This window comes from Staurois parvus, unplaced genomic scaffold (genome assembly GCF_062004578.1).
Source record: "Staurois parvus isolate SC_StPar_1 unplaced genomic scaffold, SC_StPar_1.0 ptg001787l, whole genome shotgun sequence".
NCBI lineage: Eukaryota > Metazoa > Chordata > Amphibia > Anura > Ranidae > Staurois > Staurois parvus.
The window spans coordinates 1,166,797-1,188,544 of NW_028319583.1; the positions used below are offsets into that span (position 1 = coordinate 1,166,797).

Here is a 21,748-nt window from a genome sequence, read left to right on the forward strand (position 1 = left end):
CCACTCTCCAGTCTGCTCCTTTGGTACCTTGTCTGCCTGATTGTTCCTGACCCGGCCCGTCCGACTACGCTTAGTATTGTTCTTTTGTTATCTGTTGGGGGTTTTGGTTTGGTTTGTTTGCACTGTGTTTATGTATTGTTTAGTCTTAAATAAATTATATTGTTTATACTATATCTGAAGCCTGCGTTTCCCTGTGTCAGTCCACACACCTCTGGTCATACCCGGAGCCCTGACACCATCGTTGATATCATTGGAAGAATAGTGCCCCATCGTTGATATCATTGGAAGAATAGTGCCCCATCGTTGATATCATTGGAAGAATAGTGCCCCATCGTTAATATCATTGGAAGAATAATGCTCCATCGTTGATATCATTGGAAGAATAATGCTCCATCGTTGATATCATTGGAAGAATAGTGCCCCATCATTGATATTATTGGAAGAATAGTGCCCCATCATTGATATCATTGGAAGAATAATGCCCCATCGTTGATATCATTGGAAGAATAGTGCCCCATCGTTGATATCATTGGATGAATAGTGCCCCATCGTTGATATCATTGGAAGAATAGTGCCCCATCGTTGATATCATTGGAATAATAGTGCCCCATCGTTGATATCATTGGAAGAATAATGCCCCATCGTTGAAATAATTGGAAGAATAGTGCCCCATCGTTGATATCATTGGATGAATAGTGCCCCATCGTTGATATCATTGGAAGAATAGTGCCCCATCATTGATATCATTGGAAAAAGAATGGCCCATCGTTGATATCATTGGAAGAATAGTGCCCCATCGTTGATATCATTGGAAGAATAGTGCCCCATCATTGATATCATTGGAAGAATAGTGCCCCATCGTTGATATCATTGGAAGAATAGTGCCCCATCGTTGATATCATTGGAAGAATAGTGCCCCATCGTTGATATCATTGGAAGAATAGTGGCCCACGGTTGATATCATTGGAAGAATAGTAGCCCATCGTTGATATCATTGGAAGAATAGTGCCCCATCGTTGATATCATTGGAAGAATAGTGCCCCATCGTTGAAATCATTGGAAATATAGTGGCCCATCGTTGATATCATTGGAAGAATAGTGGCCCATCGTTGATATCATTGGAAAAATAGTGGCCCATCGTTGATATTATTGGAAAAATAGTGGCCCATCATTGATATCATTGGAAGAATAGTGGCCCATCATTGATATCATTGGAAGAATAGTGGCCCACGGTTGATATCATTGGAAGAATAGTAGCCCATTGTTGATATCATTGGAAAAATAGTGGTCCATCATTGATATCATTGGAAGAATAGTAGCCCATCGTTGATATCATTGGAAGAAAAGTGGCCCATCATTGATATCATTGGAAGAATAGTGGCCTATTGTTGGTGTCAGTTGGCAGTATAGTGTCTTGTAACAGTGGGAGTATTAGTGCTCCATTGGCCAGCGGGAGTGGAAATTTTCAAGGCATCAATGGGAGTAAAAACAATGCCACATTATTTTTATCAGAAGAATAGTGCTGCATCGTTGATACCATTGAGAGGAATAGTAGCCCATTGTTGGTGTCAGTGGGAGGAATGGCTCCCCATTGTTTGTGTCAGTTGCCAGTATAGTGTCTCATATCAGTAGGAGCAATAATGCCCAAAGGGCCAGAAAAAGGCAAGCAAAGGGTCGGGTCTGCTGCAGTTTGGAGACCACTGGTCTGGAGGATTGGAGAAAGCTTATCCACTTGAAGACCAGGCCTATTCTGACATTTTTTGTCTACATTTTGCATTTTTTTTTTTGCTAGAAAATTACCCCCAAACATATTTTTTTAGCAGAGGCCCTACAGAATAAAATAGTGGTCGTCGCAATTTTTATGCCACATGCCATTTGCGCAGTGGTTTCTCAAATGCAATTTATGTGGAAAAAATACACTTTAACCCATGTATGCCTCGGCGATGACCTTGGGCAGTATTATTAATTATTAATATTATTATTATACAGGATTTATATCGCGCCAACAGTTTACGCAGCACTTTACAATATAAAGGGGGACAGTACAATTACAATACAGTTCACTACAGAAGGAATGGGAGGGAGCAGTAGGATATAAATATCTCCCACATCGCTACGTTCCAATAATGGAACATGAGGCATTAATGGATTAATGAATTTTAATGTAAAAATATATAACCCATTTTTTGGGTAAAATATAAAAGATGGTATTACACCGAATAAATAGATACCGAACATGTCATGCTTTAAAATTGTGTGCACTCGTGGAGTGGTGACAAATTACGATACTTAAAAATATCCATTGGCAGTGCTTTAAAAATGTTTACAGGTTACCAGTTTAGAGTTACAGATAAGATCTAGAATTATTGCTCTCACTATAACGTTTTCAGTGACACCTCACATGTGTGGTGCAAACACCGGTTACATATACGCGCGCAGCTATGTATGCCTTTGCTTCTGCTCGCATGCAAGGAGGGATGGGGGTACTTAAAAATTTTTTTAATTATTATTATTTATTTTATTGTTTTTATTGATCACTCCCCCCTCCATACCCACACAGCTAACACCACTACACAAGGCAGAGGTGTCAGTGCCCCCTACAGGAAGTTAGGAGCTCAATGGATTTCTGACAGATTGACAAGTACTTTTCTGTACCTGCCGACTTTTTAAAGAGTCACAAAAACCTGGGGAAAAGTACATGTATTGCAGAGATGTACTGAATACATGATATTGCCAAAAGTATTGGGCCAGCCCTCCAAATCATGTGATTCAGGTGTTCCAATCCCCTCCATGGCCACAGGTGTATACAATCAAGCCCCTAGGCATGCAGACTGCTTCTACAAACATTGGTGAAAGAATGGGTCGCTCTCTGGAGCTCAGTGACTCCAAGCGTGGTCCCGTGATAGGTGGTCACCTGTGCAATAAGTCCATCCGTGACATTTCCTGGCTACTAAATATTCCACGCTCAACTGTTAGTGGGATTATAACAAAGTGGAAGCAACTGGGAACAACAGCCACTCAGCCACCAAGTGGTAGGCCACGTCACATGACAGGGCGGGGTCAGCGCATACTGAAGCGCACAGTGCGCAGAAGTCACCAACTGTCTGCAGAGTCAATAGCTAAAGACCTCCAAACTTGGTGTGGCCTTCAGATGAGCCCAACAACAGTGCGTAGAGAGCTTCATGGAATGGGTTTCCATGGCCGAGCAGCTGCATCCAAGCCTTACATCACCAAGTGCAATGCAAAGCATTAGATGCCGTAGTATAAAGCACGCCGCCACTGGACTCTAGAGCAGAGGAGACGTGTTCTCTGGATTGACCAGTCACGCTTCTCTGTCTGGCAATCTGATGGACATGTCTGGGTTTGGTGGTGGCCAGGAGAACGGTACTTGCCTGAATGCATTGTGCCAAGTGTAAAGTTTGGTGGAGGGGGGATTATAGTGTGGGGTTGTTTTTCAAGGGTTGGGCTTGGCCCCCTAGTTCCAGTGAAGGGATCTCTTAAGGCGTCAGCATACCAAGACATTTTGGACAATTTCATGCCCCCAACTTTGTGGGAAGAGTTTGGGGATGGCCCCTTCCTGTTCCAACATGACTGCCCACCAGTGCACAAAGCAAGGTCCATAAAGACATGGAGGAGCCAGTTTGGGGTGGAGGAACTTGACTGTCCTGCACAGAGTCCTGACCTCAACCCCATAGAACACCTTTGGGGATGAATTAGAGCGGAGACTGAGCCAGGCTTTCTGGCTTGTAACCAAGGAATAAGACAAATTGTAAAATGCATTACTGATATGAAGCCTCCAGGAGAGTATGAGCTCTCATTAATCGAGGCCGGGGAGGAAGGCTGGAACATTTATTAGTAAATAAACTGACAATTAGTCTGTGAGAAGAGGAAATGATGTTACTGTAATGTGTTTTCTGTAATGGCTCCTAACAGAGATAAAGACTATTATGCCAGTTATGTATGTTGTCATCTAAGTTCCAGCCTCGCGGCGATCATTTAAATACGCAGTGCCACAGTTCTGTAACCTAAGACTCAACTCTAGAATCCACCTGACTCTTGGTTAATGACTTTGCACAGAGCAGCCCCGATCCTCCTCTTTTGGGGTCCACCACTGGCGCACTCCACTCCTCCCCCCTGCTAAGTGCCCCCACTACAAGTGGCTTACTCTGGAGGTACGAGTGCGTGCTCGCTCCCGAGCCAGGTTTGTGTGTCCATTGACACACACAGAGCCGCTCAGCTCTGCCCCTACTCACTCCTCACTGTCTGTGATTGACAGCAGCAGGAGCCAATGGCTCCCACTGCTACCTCTCTGTCCAATGAGGACAGAGAGAGCCAAGAGAGCTAAGCCTCTCATGCACACTGGATCAAGATCAGGCTCAGGTAAGTATAAATGGGCCTGGGGGGAGCCATATGCAGAAGGTTTTTCTACCTTAAGGTGGTTCTAATGCCTCAAGGTTTTTTACCTTCATGGTAAAAAAAACTTCTCTGTGCAGCATCCCACCTAATACTCACCTAAGCCCCCTCTCGATCCAGCAATGTGCACAGGAGTCTTGGCTATCCTGGGAATCCCTCCCCTCATTGGCTGAGCCAGAAGCGGGAGCCATTGGCTCCCACTGCTGTCAATCGCAGCGAGTGAGCCAATGAGTAGAGAGAGGGGGTGGGGCCGAGTGACAGCTCTGTGTGTGAATGAACACACAGAGCAGCGGGTACCCCCATAGCAAGCTGCTTGAAGGAGGGAGGGGCCAGGAGCGCTTCCCTGCCCTTAAAGGGATTTCAAATGCCAGGAGGTAGGGATTCTGATCATGTGATCACTGTGATTGGCTGTCAGATTATCAGAAAGCTCTCGATCGCAAGTAGAGATCAGAAGCTTTCCATTAGCCACCGGTGCTGGGAGCATGCCCTTGGCACAGCTCTGGTTATATTCATGTACGCATATATGCGACCCCGAGGAGTTAAAGTGTTACTAAACCCACAACAGTACAATCAGTCTGTAGATGCAGTAAACCGTGCTTGTTATACTCACTGTGTCCCCTAAGGGGTTAATCCTCTGCATTGTGTAAAAACGCTATTTGATCCTGTCTTCTCTGATCCTCCACTTCTTCCAGTGCCCCCCCCCCCTTCTTATCTCCTGATAAAACATATGGCGTGGAGCCACTTTGCACACTCTCAGTTTGGTGTGTATTGCTAGAGAGTTTTTTTCTTCTTGGGAGAGTGCATGTGATCAGCACAGGGCCAATCAGCACTGTCCAGACAGAGGTCAGGGGTCCTGCATCCTCCTAGAGCATAAAGAAAACTCCTCCTACAAGCTTTAACATGTGCTCTGCTGGACACTGATAGAAGTCACAAGACTGCTTTAACTGCTGATGAGAAAAGTATTGCTTTTAGCAGTTTATATTTACAAAAATAATTGAATTTCCATGTTCTGTGTACTGTGGGAGAGTGAATACAGTGAATGTAGGGTCCAGGGAGAGCAGATATAGTGAATGCAGGGTCCGGGGAGAGCGTATATAGTGAATGCAGGGTCCAGGGAGAGCAGATATAGTGAATGCAGGGTCCGGGGAGAGCGGATATAGTGAATGCAGGGTCCGGGGAGAGCAGATATAGTGAATGCAGGGTCCGGGGAGACCAGATATAGTGAATGCGGGGTCCGGGGAGAGTGGATATAGTGCATGCAGGGTCCTGGGAGACCGGATATAGTGAATGCAGGGTCCGGGGAGACCAGGTATAGTGAATGCAAAGTCCGGGGAGACCGGATATAGTGAATGCAGGATCCGGAGAGACCGGATATAGTGAATGCGGGGTCCGGGGAGAGCGGATATAGTGAATGCAGGGTCCGGGGAGAGTGGATATAGTGAATGCGGGGTCCGGGGAGACTGGATATAGTGAATGCAGGGTCCGGGGAGAGCGGATATAGTGAATACAGGGTCCTAGGAGACCGGATATAGTGAATACAGGGTCCTAGGAGACCAGATATAGTAAATGCAGGGTCCGGGGAGACCAGATATAGTAAATGCAGGGTCCAGGGAGACCGGATATAGTGAATGCAGGGCCCTGGGAGAGCAGATATAGTGAATGCAGGGGCCTGGGAAGTGGTGTATTTAGGTTTTGTGCTGCCCTAGGCAACACAAAAATTATGTTGAACCTATACGGGGTTAACTGATCTTGCAACCCATAGTGATCCGCGGGATCAGCTTCAGCAGTTTGCAGCCTGTAAGGGGTTAACTGTGGCAGCTCTGTGCTAAAGTCGGAGATCGGCTTCTTCGGCCTGAAACCGGCACATGCGCAGTTGCTTCAGGGATACATATCTTCACGGGTCGGGATACTCATTTTACCGTTCCTTCATTTATGTCAGTGGGAGGAATAGTGTCCCATCATTGGTATCAGTGGGAGGAATAGTGTCCCATCATTGGTATCAGTGGGAGGAATAGTGCCCCATCATTGGTATCAGTGGGAGGAATAGTGCCCCATCATTGGTGTCAGTGGAAGGAATAGTGCCCCATCATTGGTGTCAGTGGGAGGAATAGTGCCCCATCACTGGTATCAGTGGGAGGAATTGTGCCCCTTCATTGGTATCAGTGGGAGGAATAGTGCCCCATCATTGGTGTCAGTGGAAGGAATAGTGCCCCATCATTGGTATCAGTGGAAGGAATAGTGCCCCGTCATTGGTGTCAGTGGGAGGAATAGTGCCCCGTCATTGGTGTCAGTGGGAGGAATAGTGCCCCGTCATTGGTGTCAGTGGGAGGAATAGTGCCCCATCACTGGTGTCAGTGGAAGGAATAGTGCCCCATCATTGGTATCAGTGGAAGGAATAGTGCCCCGTCATTGGTATCAGTGGGAGGAATAGTGCCCCGTCATTGGTGTCAGTGGGAGGAATAGTGCCCCATCACTGGTGTCAGTGGGAGGAATAGTGCCCCATCATTGGTGTCAGTGGGAGGAATAGTGCCCCATCATTGGTATCAGTGGGAGGAATAGTGCCCCGTCATTGGTGTCAGTGGGAGGAATAGTGCCCCATCACTGGTGTCAGTGGGAGGAATAGTGCCCCATCATTGGTGTCAGTGGGAGGAATAGTGCCCCATCACTGGTGTCAGTGGGAGGAATAGAGCCCCATCATTGGAGTCAGTGGGAGGAATAGAGCCCCTTCATTGGTGTCAGTGGGAGGAATAGAGCCCCTTCACTGGTGTCAGTGGAAGGAATAGAGTCCCATCACTGGTGTCAGTGGGAGGAATAGTGCCCCATCACTGGTGTGGTGGAATGCGCTTGTGATCTGGTATATAGGTAGGCATCCGCTGTGTGAAGGGGCAGATCACAAGCGCATTCCAACATACCTTTGTGAGCGGCCTGTACTATCTATTTTTAGCCATATTGCTGCACTTAGAGGGCGTCACCTTTTTTTTTCCTGATCTTCCGCAGGGCTCTCTGTAGCTCGTCTCTGGCTGGCTGCCTTCTAGTTCAGCGGAGTATCAGGACCTCTACTAGGACTATCCACCACAAGGACTATATATATTTACATTGTGTCTCCCATATATATATATATATACACAATTTCGTCTAATTTTCACCCTTGGTTTCCAGTTTTAGTCCTCTTCGCATTTACCATTTTTAGCCCTTCTTGGGGTATGTCAAATACCCATTCTACTTTAGTCCTGACATACTGTATATTAGGATCCCCCTCCCCCCCCTGCAATCAATGTCAGTAAAGGGAGATAAATTCTGCTAGATTATTAGAGGCTCCAGAGAGCGCCGCCTTGCGTTGAAAACACATAATGCGTATAAAGATTCTGATTGGTTTGATGTACAATCCGTACATTGCAGTGACATGACTTGTGCATGATGAGTACTTCTCAGTCTGTACTGTACTGACAACACATGCCCGGCCTATAGGTGTTATGTCACCATTACAGAACATTCCGACTACCTCATTCCTAGCTGGATTATCTCATCTGATCCCTACAGTAGCTTGCATTTAATGCTGTGACAGTGACAGCACAGCAATGTTTTTGTTGTATTCTTTCTGCCCAATGTAACACAAAGCAGCATTACACCCAAAAGTAAACATTTATTATATTGGGTTCTTAGATGTCACGTCTGCATTCATTTTCTTCTTTAAGCTTTCTCTCCTCTGTTTTCATATGGCAATCCAGCCAGCAAGTCTGTTGTTTTTCAAAAGCTCTCCAGCAGAATGTATCAGTTTACATGGATGAGACAAATCGCTTAACACTCCCTGCATTCCTCTATATATACACAGTACATAGCCTGCTGTACTACAGCTCCCAGCATTCCTCTATATATACACAGCACATAGCCTGCTGTACTACAGCTCCCAGCATTCCTCTATATATACACAGCACATAGCCTGCTGTACTACAGCTCCCAGCATTCCTCTATATATACACAGCACATAGCCTGCTGTACTACAGCTCCCAGCATTCCTCTATACATACACAGCACATAGCCTGCTGTACTACAGCTCCCAGCATTCCTCTATACATACACAGCACATAGCCTGCTGTACTACAGCTCCCAGCATTCCTCTATACATACACAGCACATAGCCTGCTGTACTACAGCTCCCAGCATTCCTCTATACATACACAGCACATAGCCTGCTGTACTACAGCTCCCAGCATTCCTCTATACATACACAGCACATAGCCTGCTGTACTACAGCTCCCAGCATTCCTCTATACATACACAGCACATAGCCTGCTGTACTACAGCTCCCAGCATTCCTCTATACATACACAGCACATAGTCTGCTGTACTACAACTCCCAGCATTTCTCCTTTTCTCTCTCTCTCTCTATATATATATAGAGATATATATATGCCAGGGCTGATCACGCTAACACTGCATTTTTGGGGACGCTATACTAATGAATACTAAAAGAGGGAGGGGCTAGTGGTACAAAAGGTAATAACTGTGGGGGATGGACTGGTAGGAGGAATAGAAGATTTCATTATTAGCTGAGGGCAGGATAGGCTTCCCTGAAGAGATAGCATTTCAGAGATCGCCTAAAAGTGAGCAGAGTAGGTGATAATCTGATAAATTGGGGTAGAGAGTTCCAGAGGATGGGGGAGGCTCTGGAGAAGTCCTGGAGACGAGCATGGGAATTCCCCCTGCTGACACCAATAAGGGGGCACAATATGTTCCAATTACATCAATGATCGGGCCCAATGACATCAGTGATGAGGGACAATTTCTCCCAATGATACCAATGATAGTGCACAATTCCCCCCACTGACACCGACGTTGGGACACTATTCCTCCCACTGACACCGACGATGGGGCACTATTCCTCCCACTGACACCGACGATGGGGCACTATTCCTCCCACTGACACCGACGATGAGGCACTATCCCTCCCACTGACACCAACGATGGGGCACTATCTCTCCCACTGACACCAACGATGGGGCACTATCTCTCCCACTGACACCAACGATGGGGCACTATTCCTCCCACTGACACCAACGATGGGGCACTATTCCTCCCACTGACACCAACGATGGGGCACTATTCCTCCCACTGACACCAATGATGAGACACTATTCTTCCCACTGACACCAACGATGAGGCACTATTCTTCCCACTGACACCAACGATGGGGCACTATTCCTCCCACTGACACCAACGATGGGGCACTATTCCTCCCACTGACACCAACGATGAGACACTATCCCTCCCACTAACACCAATGATGAGGCACTATCTCTCCCACTGACACCAATGATGGGGCACTATCCCTCCCACTGACACCAATGATGGGGCACTATTCTTCCCACTGACACCAATGATGGGGCACTATTCCTCTTACTGATACCAACATTGAGGCATTATTCCTCCCACTGATACCATTGATGGAGTACTATTCCTCTCACTGACACCAATGATGAGGCACTATTCCTCCCACTGACACCAATGATGGGGCGCTATTCCTCCCACTGACACCAATGATGAGGCGCTATTCCTCCCACTGACACCAATGATGGGGCGCTATCCCTCCCACTGACACCAATGATGGGGCGCTATTCCTCCCACTGACACCAATGATGGGGCGCTATCCCTCCCACTGACACCAATGATGGGGCGCTATTCCTCCCACTGACACCAATGATGGGGCGCTATTCCTCCCACTGACACCAATGATGGGGCGCTATTCCTCCCACTGACACCAATGATGGGGCGCTATTCCTCCCACTGACACCAATGATGGGGCGCTATTCCTGCCACTGACACCAATGATGGGGCGCTATTCCTGCCACTGATACCAATGATGGGGCGCTATTCCTCCCACTGACACCAATGATGGGGCGCTATTCCTCCCACTGACACCAATGATGGGGCGCTATTCCTCCCACTGACACCAATGATGGGGCACTATTCCTCCCACTGACACCAATGATGGGGCACTATTCCTCCCACTGACACCAATGATGGGGCACTATTCCTCCCACTGACACCAATGATGAGGCACTATTCCTCCCACTGACACCAATGATGAGGCACTATTCCTCCCACTGACACCAATGATGAGGCACTATCTCTCCCACTGACACCAATGATGAGGCACTATCCCTCCCACTGACACCAATGTTGAGGCACTATCTCTCCCACTGACACCAATGATGGGGCACTATCCCTCCCACTGACACCAATGATGGGGAACTATTATTCCCACTGACACCAATGATGGGGCACTATTCCTCTTACTGATACCAACATTGAGGCATTATTCCTCCCACTGATACCAATGATGGAGTACTATTCCTCTCACTGACACCAATGATGAGGCACTATTCCTCCCACTGACACCAATGATGGGGCACTATTCCTCCCACTGACACCAATGATGAGGCACTATCTCTCCCACTGACACCAATGATGGGGCACTATCCCTCCCACTGACACCAATGATGGGGCACTATTATTCCCACTGACACCAATGATGGGGCACTATTCCTCTTACTGATACCAACATTGAGGCATTATTCCTCCCACTGATACCAATGATGGAGTACTATTCCTCCCACTGACACCAATGATGGGGCACTATTCCTCCCACTGACACCAATGATGAGACACTATTCCTCCCACTGACACGAACGTTGGGGTAACCCCTGCCGCACAACCACATACAGCTCTATCTTCTAATTAACCCCTTGTTGCCGGCGCCTCCCGGCCCTTTAAGGGTTCCAGAAGCCGGGAGGCAGAGTGGGGTTTAGGTTCATGTGACCGCCGTGACTTGTCGTCTCGGTGGTCACATGATCGGGAAAGGTACCAATTGAAAGAGATCGGGACCTTTCCGTGAGTACCGGACGTGTGCTGGGAGCGTGCAGGGTGCGTTCTCTCAGCACATATGGTTTTTTTTAACAGAACGCAAATGTGCGGCCGCTCAGCGTCTAGGCCCGGATGCCGGGAGGCCGCACATTTGCGTGAAGAGGTTAATCTCAGCTGGTGGCGGTACGCGGCGGCAGAGTCCCGGGAGTGAGTAGGGGGGCTCAGCGCTCCGTCTGGCCGTACACTATTAGAACTACAACAGTGTATTATTATTATTTCGCTTTAAAATTTTCATTTTTGGAAATCAAATGCTAAAAGAAAAGGAAATGTTGAACAACATCCATCAAGTCATCGAATGTACTGAGAATATTGGTACGAATGTTCCTATGAGAACCTGCTAGGGCACGGGCAGCTTTCAGTTGCGATCTAACTATAACCCGCACCTTGTCATTTTAATTTTTTTAACCTCTTGCCGTCCGCCTGCTGTTTATAAACAGCAGGGCAGTGGCAGTCCAGGGGCGGGTTGCCGTTCCTAAACGGCACCCGCCTTTTCTAGCTGTGCGCGCTCCCCGGGAGCGCGCACCACCGCGATGCGGTGGCCGCTGTGTCCTCCGGACACAGTGAAACACCGATCGTCGGACGGGACCTCTGTACGAGGTCCCGATCATGTGATCACTGATTGGCCAATCAGTGATCACATGCAAAGTAGTAAGCAAGATGTCACTTGTGACATCATTGCTTACTATGTGTGAAATCTGTGAATGATCACAGAGGTCACATGGTACAAGGCTATTCACAACAGCCTTGTACCATGTGACAAGCTGTGACCAATCACAGCTCACTCAGTACTTCTCAATGACTGCAAGAATGCAGACAGAGAGAAAGAGAAATGATTGCTTTTACATCCTATATGGGTGTAAAAGCAATCAGTGTAAAAAAAAAAAAAAAAAAAAAAAAAAAAAAAAAATCTTCATCACCCCCCACAAGTAGTACAGTGTCACCATGGTGACACTGTACTGCTAGGGTGACAGTATGTAAAAAAATAAAAAAATACAAAATAATAATATAAAAAATAATAAAATAAAAATGTACAAAAAAATGTTTAAAAATTATATTTTTTGTTTATAAACTAATTTGGATTTTTTTTTTTACTAAAAAAATAACGGAATACATTTTGGCCAAGATTTATGATGAAATATTATTTATTTGCAAAATCTTATAAAAAAAACACTTTTTTTCAAAATTTTTAGACTTTTTCGTTTACATTGTAAAAAAAATAAAAATCCCAGCGGTGAATAAATACCACCAAAATAAAGCTTTATCTGTCTCAAAAAAATGGTAAAAAATTCATATGGGTACAGTATTGCATGACCGCGCAATTGTCATTCAAAGTGTGATAGCGCTGAAAGCTGAAAAATTGCCCTGGACAGGAAGGGGGTAAAAGTGTCCGGACTGGAAGGGGTTAAATAGTTCATAATGAGAGGAAAAAAAAAAAATAGAAAGCATTAAATTCAATTTATTTTGAAGCAAGAAAATATGGAACGCTTCACGAATTTGCGTGTCATCCTTGCGCAGGGGCCATGCTAATCTTCTCTGTATCGTTCCAATTTTAGTATATGTCCTGCCGAAGCGAGGACGAAGCAATAGAGCCCCTGAAGGGTATATATACCCTCTAAGATGTCAAAGGATCAGCCTATGGAGAGCGTTAAATTCCATGTTCTGCGCTACTCATGCCAAAATAAGTCTATGAATTATAATAAAGATTATTGTAGAATAATAAATCTGATAAATAATGTCTGTCAACTGAAAAGTTGGTTTTATGGAAGGAAATAAGGAGCATACAGGATTTTGTTAAGCAAGGCACCACATGCAAATGACCAGCTCTTTCAGGAGGCATTGTGGGAAGGCAGGCCACTCCCACCATGCAGACAGAGAACATTACAGAGCAGCCGCAAACCATCATGAGTCGGCTGCATAGAAACAAAAGACAACATGAGGACATAGTCTGTATGTAGCAGAGTGGCGCAGCGGAAGCGTGCTGGGCCCATAACCCAGAGGTCGATGGATCGAAACCATCCTCTGCTAGGTGAATTTTTTTTTTTTTATTTTCCCATAATTATTAAAGAAACATTTTATTCTATTAGTTATTTTTTTTTAAATATATTATTTTGAACTTTTATGTATTTATGTGGTTTTAAAAATTATGCCTGCACGATCTATACACCTTTTTTTTTTTTTTTTAAGTCCGCAAACGTGCAACTATAACGAAAAACCCGTAAGTGTTCACAAAAAATGTGCAAGTGCAAAACACCACACGAAAAAGTGCACTTAGGGGTGTGTTTGTCCTACCCCCGAAAGGGTTGGACCGTTCACCCGATCCCCCGGGGCACGAAGCTCCTGACAGGGACAAGGTTCCCATTTGGTCCTCCTGGCCAAAAGGCCTGGTGGACCACCGTTCCTTATGCCCAGCCGAAGCCGGACATCCAGTACTAGGCAAGGGGGTTCTCCCGAAGAGAAAACCCCCTAGGGATCAGGGGAGGAAGGAACCGTATGGCCACACATCCTCCCCCTAGACTTCAGGTAAGGCCCGAGGACCCACACCCTCCATCCGTGAAAAACACACACATAAGAAAGCAAAAAGTGACAAAACGTGGGAGTGGTTTAAATAAATAGAATAAAATAAAAAAGTGGTACCGTGCCTAATAGTGCACAGACCAGGCCCTGAGGCCTGTAGCAAAAATTGCCCTGAACTTAGCCAAAAGACCTGGTCCTTAGGGCGCTGTGCAAAAAGATGTGAAAAACAGTGGCCATGTGTCATCTTCACACCGTGGGGTCCCACACCCAAGTGTTACTAGTGACACCCCTGAGAGCGTCTTCCCCAGGGGGCACTGAGTTTGTGGACTTTTTGCGTCCCCGACCCCAGGCCAGACCAAGGTAGCATGCTCAAACCAGGAGGTACTGGGTCTTTCCGGTCTCCCCAGAGGAATTACTCCCAAGGCCCCAGAACGAATCATGGCGCTCCCTGGTTTCTGTCCCTCCGGTACTAGCCTTCCGGACCCCCATCATACCAGTGAGGGTACTGTACAACAACCATCCCCGTAAACTAGAATGGTCGGTAGCACCCCCACTGGACACTGATAAGAACAGATACTACACTTGATCTTAGCCAAAAGGCCGAGAAGCGATCTGCACGATCTATACACCTAGGGAAGCCTATTGAAATGAGTGGTCTGTCCTATAGGTGCAGTACGAGAACGCACAGGCTGGCATGCCCCTTACACCCCGGTCACGTCGAGTGCGACTTGACACGGCGATTTGCATTCCAGGCGACTTTCAAATCGTATGCCAAGTTGCACCTTATTGTCCGCTATTAGAGCGGTCATATCGTCGCAGTTCTGACTTGGTCGGAGCCGCACCGATTTCTAAAGTAGTACTTGCACTACTTTTGGTGCGATTTGCATAGACATCGGAGTCAGATGTCTTGTAAATCGCAACTGAAATCGGCAGGTCAACCGACTTTGAAATCGTGCGACTTCACTGTAATGCAGGCCATAGATGGGTTGAAAATCGGCAGATTTTTCATCCGAGAAAAAAAAAAAAGGGCTGATTTTCGCACCGTTAGTGGGTTAATTGGTCGGCCATTTTTTCAGGGTTTTGTCACATTTTTTATCCATAAAGTTGGAAAATTCGCGGCCGATTTTCCTGGCAATGACGGGCAGAATGGACGATCGTTTTAACGATAAAAAATCTGCGCATGAGCCATGACCTGCAAGAAGAAGAAAAAGAAGAAGAAAGAAGAAAAAGAAAGAAGAAAAAGAAGAAAAAGAAAGCAGAAGACTAATTCCAGTCCGCTATTATATTTTATATGAAGTCTTGCGGTTGCAACAATGTATCTATTTGTATCTGAATAAAACCATCTGTATCCAAAATGGATATAAATAGATACATTGTTGCAACCGCAAGACTTTATTCATGTCAAATATAATAGCGGAGCTCTCTGCAAGGGACAGATGTAAAAATGCCGGCTGTAAACGAGATGAAAATCGGCCGATTTTTTTTACCGTTGGTGGTAACATCGGCCAATTGAACAACCGATTTTTTGTTTTTTTCTTTAAAAAACAGCCGATTTTCGACCCGTCTATGGCGTGCATAAGTCGCACGATTTCAAAATCGGCTTTGATGTGACCGGGAGGCTCAGGGTGTAATTATCATATTTGTTCCCTTTTTGTTTTCCCGAATTAAGGAGCTCGGGGGAGGGGCGCACTTTGGCATCCTCACCTTCAGTGCCAGCGGACCTTTTCCAGAGCTGGCCGTATAGAAAGGCGTTGCGAAAAAATGGGAGCCAATAGGAGTGACAGAATGGAGCGCCCATAGACTAACAGGGCAGTGGGATAAGCATAGATGTGCTGCTTTTCTCCGTGTAATTACAACAACATGGTACAACAGCGCCACCTGCTGCTTTTCTCCATATAACTACAAAGACATTATACAACAGCGCCACCTGCTGCTTTTCTCCATATAACTACAAAGACATTATACAACAGCGCCACCTGATGCTTTTCTCCATGTAACTACAATGACATGCTACAACAGCGCCACCTGCTGTTTTTCTCCATGTAACTACAACATGGTACAACAGCCCCACTTGCTGTTATTCTCCTTGTAACTACAACATGGTACAGTAGCGCCACCTGCTGTTATTCTCCTAGTAACTACGACATGGTACAACAGCGCCACCTGCTGTTATTCTCCTAGTAACTACAACGACATGGTACAACAGCGCCACCTGCTGTTATTCTAGTAACTACAATGACATGGTACAATAGCGCCAACTGCTGTTTTTCTCCATGTAACTACAACGCCATGATACAATAGCACCACCTGCTGCTTTTCTCCTAACTACAACGACACGGTACAACAGCGCCACTTGGTGTCAGTGGGAGGAATAGTGCCCCATTGAAGGTGTCAGTGGGAGAAATAGTGACCCATTACTGATGTCAGTGGAAGGAATAGTGCCCCGCCATTGGTGTCAGTGAGAGTCTCCTCCTCCCATGCCCGCCTCCAGGACTTCTCCAGGGTGTCACCCATCCTCTGGAACTCCCTGCCCCAACCCATCAGATTATCACCTACTCTCCTCTCCTTTAGGCGCACCCTGAAAACCCATCTCTTCAGGGAAGCCTACCCCACCCCCTGCTAACTTGCCGACCTCCTCCACTCTTCCTACCACTCCATCCCCCACAGCTATCTCCTCCTGTGCCACCACCCCCTCCCTCCTAGATTGTAAGCTCCAAGGAGCAGGGCCCTCGATCCCCTCATGTTTTGCATTGTATTGGTATTGTTCTGTCACATGTTCTGTCTCCCTTTTGTAATGTACAGCGCTGAGCGAACTATTGGCGCTTTATAAATACTGTATAATAATAATAATAATAATAGTAACCTATCACTGATGTTAATGGGAAGAATAGTGCTCCTCCATCTGTGTCAGTGGGAGAAGTGCCCTGCCATTGGTGTCAGTGGAAGGAATAGTGCCCTGCTATTGGTGTTGGTGGGAGGAACAGTGCCCCATAATTGTTGTCAGTGGGAGGAATAGTGCCCCACCATTGTTGTCAGTGGAAAGAACAGTGCCCCACCATTGGTGTCAGTGGGAAGAATAGTGCCCCATCATTGGTGTCAGTGGGAATAGTGCCACACCATTGGTCTCGGTTGGAGGAATAGTGCCCCATCATTTATGTCAGTGAGAGGAATAGTCTCCTATTGTTGGTATCAGTAACAGGAATTATGCCCCATTGTTGGTGTCAGTGGGTGGAATAGGTTCACACTGATGCGGTGCGGGAAATGCTGCGAATCCTGTGCGTCTCCTGCACCAGATTGCAATCACATGGCGTTCATTTGAAACTATTGCAAACACTATACATAAAAAAAAAAATTTGTGAGTAGCAGATTAAAAGTTGCACTTGTGATGCTCGTTCATACTAACGAGATGAGGAGACGTTGTGACACATGCATGGTTGTGCTGCGTTTTCAGAATGATCCTGAACACTTGAACGGGTGATGTTTGGCAGGCTCTATGCCCGTTGAAAGCGACAGGGGTATAATTCTTGTGTATTCTCCATGTGTACGCCCCCAGCCGCTACCTCTGCAGATAAAGTCACTAGCAGTTGGGGAGTTGGTGGAAGTGTGGCTCAACCGTGGGGTCTTACCACCCCAACCTCACGTGTGAACGACCCCTTAGGCTGCATTCACTATTTGTGTTTTGAGAACATGCACAAAAAAAAATTGTCTTCTGCCCTATTGACCCCGTTCTATGTCCTGAAGACACCTGTACACTACCATACTGACTCCTATCCTCATCCCTGCTGACTCCTCGTCCTCTGCCCTGCTATTTCCTGACTCCCTGTCCTCTACCCTATTGACCCCTGTACTATGTACTGCTGACCCTGTCCTCGGCTCTTGTGACCCCCCCCTCCTTGGCCCAATCACCGATCTCTCCATGACTTCCCCCTCCGGCCTGGAGAGAGAGAGAGGGGAGAGAGAGAGAGGGGGGAGAGAGGGGGAAGAGAGAGGGGAGAGAGTGTGTGTGTGTTTTTGCACAGCCGTGCTGCCTTGCAGCAGTACTTCTGCTATAGGGTGGATGGCAAGTGGTTACGTTAGCCGATAAGGGATTTCACAAATGCTAAACTTTCTACTATACATGCATTTGCAATGATGAATGTAGCTTTTGTTTAATGTATGTGCCAAAATGAACTTGAACAGTCACATTTCAGATTTGGGTGAACAGACCCTTAAACGAAAAAAGACCACCAGTCGTTTAGTTAAACAACGGGAAATGTGATTATATTCCAGAATATGTGAAAGTGGAACCCAATCGATGCCATCACATATTTAGATCTACAGAGTATAAAAAAAAAAATGAATACAGCCAAGCATATATGGTGGGAAGAACCCTTGCATGATGTAGGCCTTAATCTTTATATATTTTCAGTTGGATAAGTGGCATTTTTTAAAAAGGGCATTTATAAGAATGTATATCACAGACTCCGCCTCTGTTCAAACAGCCCATCAACACAGTCATTCTGCAGTAATTGTCACAATAACTCAGAAACACAGTTTTTTTTCCATATTCTTTAATTTAAGGCTACAGGAGATCACTTAAGGCATTATTCATACAAAATAATAAAACAAAAATATACAATTTACAGAACAATATGGAATTTCCAAACAATAAATGTGCCAAAACTGGAATTATAAAACTCTTAACTTGTCTGAATTCCATATTTAACAAATTTAAATGAACTACTTATGATTTTGTACTCTTCTGATTTACATCAAGAGAAAACTCTATGTCTATGGAATAGTAGAGGGCACACCAATCTTTAATGCAGTGTTCATTGTGCCAAAATGCTAATTCAGAACTTGACATGGTAGGCTTCCATGGTGTTTCCAGAACACGAAGTGTAAATCCAGCCATTATTGTGTTTTTTCCCATTATTTTTGGATTGAGGGGAAAGATTGGACACCCCTGAGATTTTCAGTTTTCACTGAACTGGCGCCCCCAGAACTGTGACAAAACTCAGTCAAAAAAAGCTCATGGTCAACTACCGACGGTCAGGAGCCGATAGGATGGCTTCCGATGATGTCATCACTTTGTAACCAGTCACAGTGCCACATGAATGGGTGCCCCTTCTCCTCCCAGTCTCAGGTGTCACGGCCCACTAAAGGGCCAGATCCCCCCCAACATAAAGGGGTTACCCTGAATAGCAATGAAACAGTGGTTCTAATTCTTCCCCACTCTATCCAAATAAAAAAAAAAGTTTTGCATAGATTTACACAAAAGCCTAATTTTGCACTACCAACAAACTTGATAACGATGGCTGTACAGAGCTGGATAAAAGGGAGAAATCTGAGCATTACTTAGGATGAATTAGCAGAGCGCTTATTACTTATACAGCGATTTTTTGGTATACCGAAAAACTTCTGCACAAACGTTTCCAGCTCAGTGATCCGAGGAAATTAGCAACTTGCTGAATTGGATATCTCCAATTGGTTCCCCTCAAATTATTTGGTAACAGAGGTTACAAACAAGCATGTGCAAGGTAAACCAAGTGTGCATGTTTATGTAACAGCACCATTGGGTGTAGGGTATCATGTGACCAGATTCTGCCTACACCCGTGACCACCCTCTAACCTCTATGCCCAACTTTATCCAGGACAGTAAAATGATCAAGTTTGTAAATGGGATCTAAAAGCCATCTCGCCGTTGGTTCCCACGAAGGATTCAGTTATATAATATGCCTTGTTGTGTCTCCAGTTAGCAACAACCAAACGCTTTTTTTTACAGAGGATACTTCTAAAGCCTGTAGAGGCATAACAGAATGAGGAGTGGGAGTACTATGGATCAACTGATTACTTCAGCATCCTGCCTTAAAAGTAAATGGAAATATAGATATCCCCAGTCATTGGATATGCAACTAAAATAGTTATAGTATCACCGCAACATCAAAGCTGTCACAGCAATTTGGGTGTCGACTGGGGTGGGCTTACTGCAGCAATGGGAACTGAGCTACTCTCTTATATATCTCCTAGCTTTAAGACGTAGGCTGGGGCACTTTAAGGTGTCTACAAGACAAGCTCGTTGTGCCACTCGAATGTTTTCAGAGCACTTTTGCAGCAATATGGAATATGAAGTTGTACTCCTGGACCTTTGGAGGCTGGCAACAGTGCCATAAAAATGGAGGATTGGAAAGTTTGGCTGGTGAAGTGGCTAAGAGCACCCATCGCTCACCATTGGTCCTGAGGATAGATAGGCGATATACTTTTTATAATGGAAGTGTATGGCAGGTGGTGGGAGGACTGACTTGGGCCCGGAGGACTGACTTGGGCCCGGAGGACTGACTTGGGCCCGGAGGACTGACTTGGGCCCGGAGGACTGACTTGGGCCCGGAGGTATGCTGTATTACTACAGCCCATCTTGTACAGACAGCACTACAAAATCAACTTGGTTAGAATGCAGAGGAAGAACAAAACGTTGATGTTTTCCATCTCAATGAGCTATGGGTCTATTTTCTGGGAAATCCGACATAAGATTTCTGCATCTAATAATAAACAGGCAGTGTAAGATTAAACAAGATATTGGGACAGATTTACTTTTTGTCAATTTCTTTATTATTGCCAACACCATGCATTACCAGTGAAGCCCCACACTTAAGGTGTTGCCGTTATGGTACCATTTCCTAGAATGTCTGCTCATATGTCTCAAGATGGTCTCATCCAATATGAAAGGACTTTACCATGTGTTGGTCAATTTATATGTATTATTGGAGCGAAGGCTTATTGGTTCATTTCAGTCTAATGCTATACTATAGAACGACCTCCACCACTTCATAAACGAGGGATGGGTTACACTTATTCCTATGTATTGCCTGTAACCCACTGCTATGGAATTAAAATGACAAATATAGTTTGAAACATCTCCCTTGACGTTGGTTCATCCTCAACAATATATATCCCTGCTAAGTACGTGGACTTCGAAAAAGCCCAAAGCCACTATAACAGTAGATAGCCAGGATGCTGAAAGAATCATCTCACTGCATTTGAAAGATTTTTAAATAAAACTTGTGAATCCCTAAAGAAAACAAAATGATATATACTACTACAGGAATAAAACTTTATTATCTTCATTGATGACGGTTGTTGGGTGAAGAGCTATATGTGTTTTTTTGTTGTTGTTGTACTGGCTGAAATATCTGTGCTTTTGTCAAAGTGAACCTGTGTTTTAGGCCAAACCAACAGGTTCACGTTACTGTTTCTGTCCTGCAACAACTAATACTTCCTTTTCACTTCCCCATTGCTCTGTGAATGAATTCAGCAAGACCTGTGTATGGTCCAAGTCATGACTTACACAGAATTCAGGAACAACCCCCCCCCCCCCCCCCCCGAATGCGACAGTGTTGGATAGTTGAGCAGTTGTCACAAGGTATAGCGGGGACTGAGTTGCATGCTGTCATACACCAGGGGCCCAAATGTATCCATTTCCTCCTGGCGGCCAAATGGAGTGGCAAGGAAGCAACAAGGACTGTCCATATAAGTTGTGTAAGGAGGCGGCTTTGAAGTGATCATGTTGCTTTTGGTGAAGCAAAGTTTCATTTTAAAAAGAGTCAAAACACCTAAAACTAATATTTCAGTTAGGGAAGGGTATTGGTTGCCTGTATCCCCTACCAGCTTCTTATAACTCTTGGAGATTTAGGCATCAGAGAGCTTTGCCATGCCAACACCACCCATTTCTCCCAAAACCTCAAGGTGACCAATCTAAGCGTCATGGAATTTAATAAGATAAAGGCGTGACCTCACGTTTCAACTTCAAACTGTAAAAACGGCACTCAAAATATTGAATATTTTAGATGGATACCCAGACCTGCTGAGCCAATCTTATAATAATAAAGAAAAAAAAAAAAAACATATTTTACAAATATTA

General features: G+C 45.4%; 1 non-coding gene and 1 pseudogene across 1 annotated transcript; both read right to left on the minus strand.

Moving 5' to 3' along the window:
- Positions 1–12,807: 12,807 nt before the first annotated feature.
- Positions 12,808–12,914, minus strand: LOC149434283 (U6 spliceosomal RNA). The gene has a single exon (XR_016308776.1). It is a non-coding gene; the product is annotated as a U6 spliceosomal RNA (small nuclear RNA).
- Positions 12,915–14,348: 1,434 nt separating this feature from the next.
- Positions 14,349–14,463, minus strand: LOC149434284 (U2 spliceosomal RNA; annotated as a pseudogene).
- Positions 14,464–21,748: the final 7,285 nt, after the last annotated feature.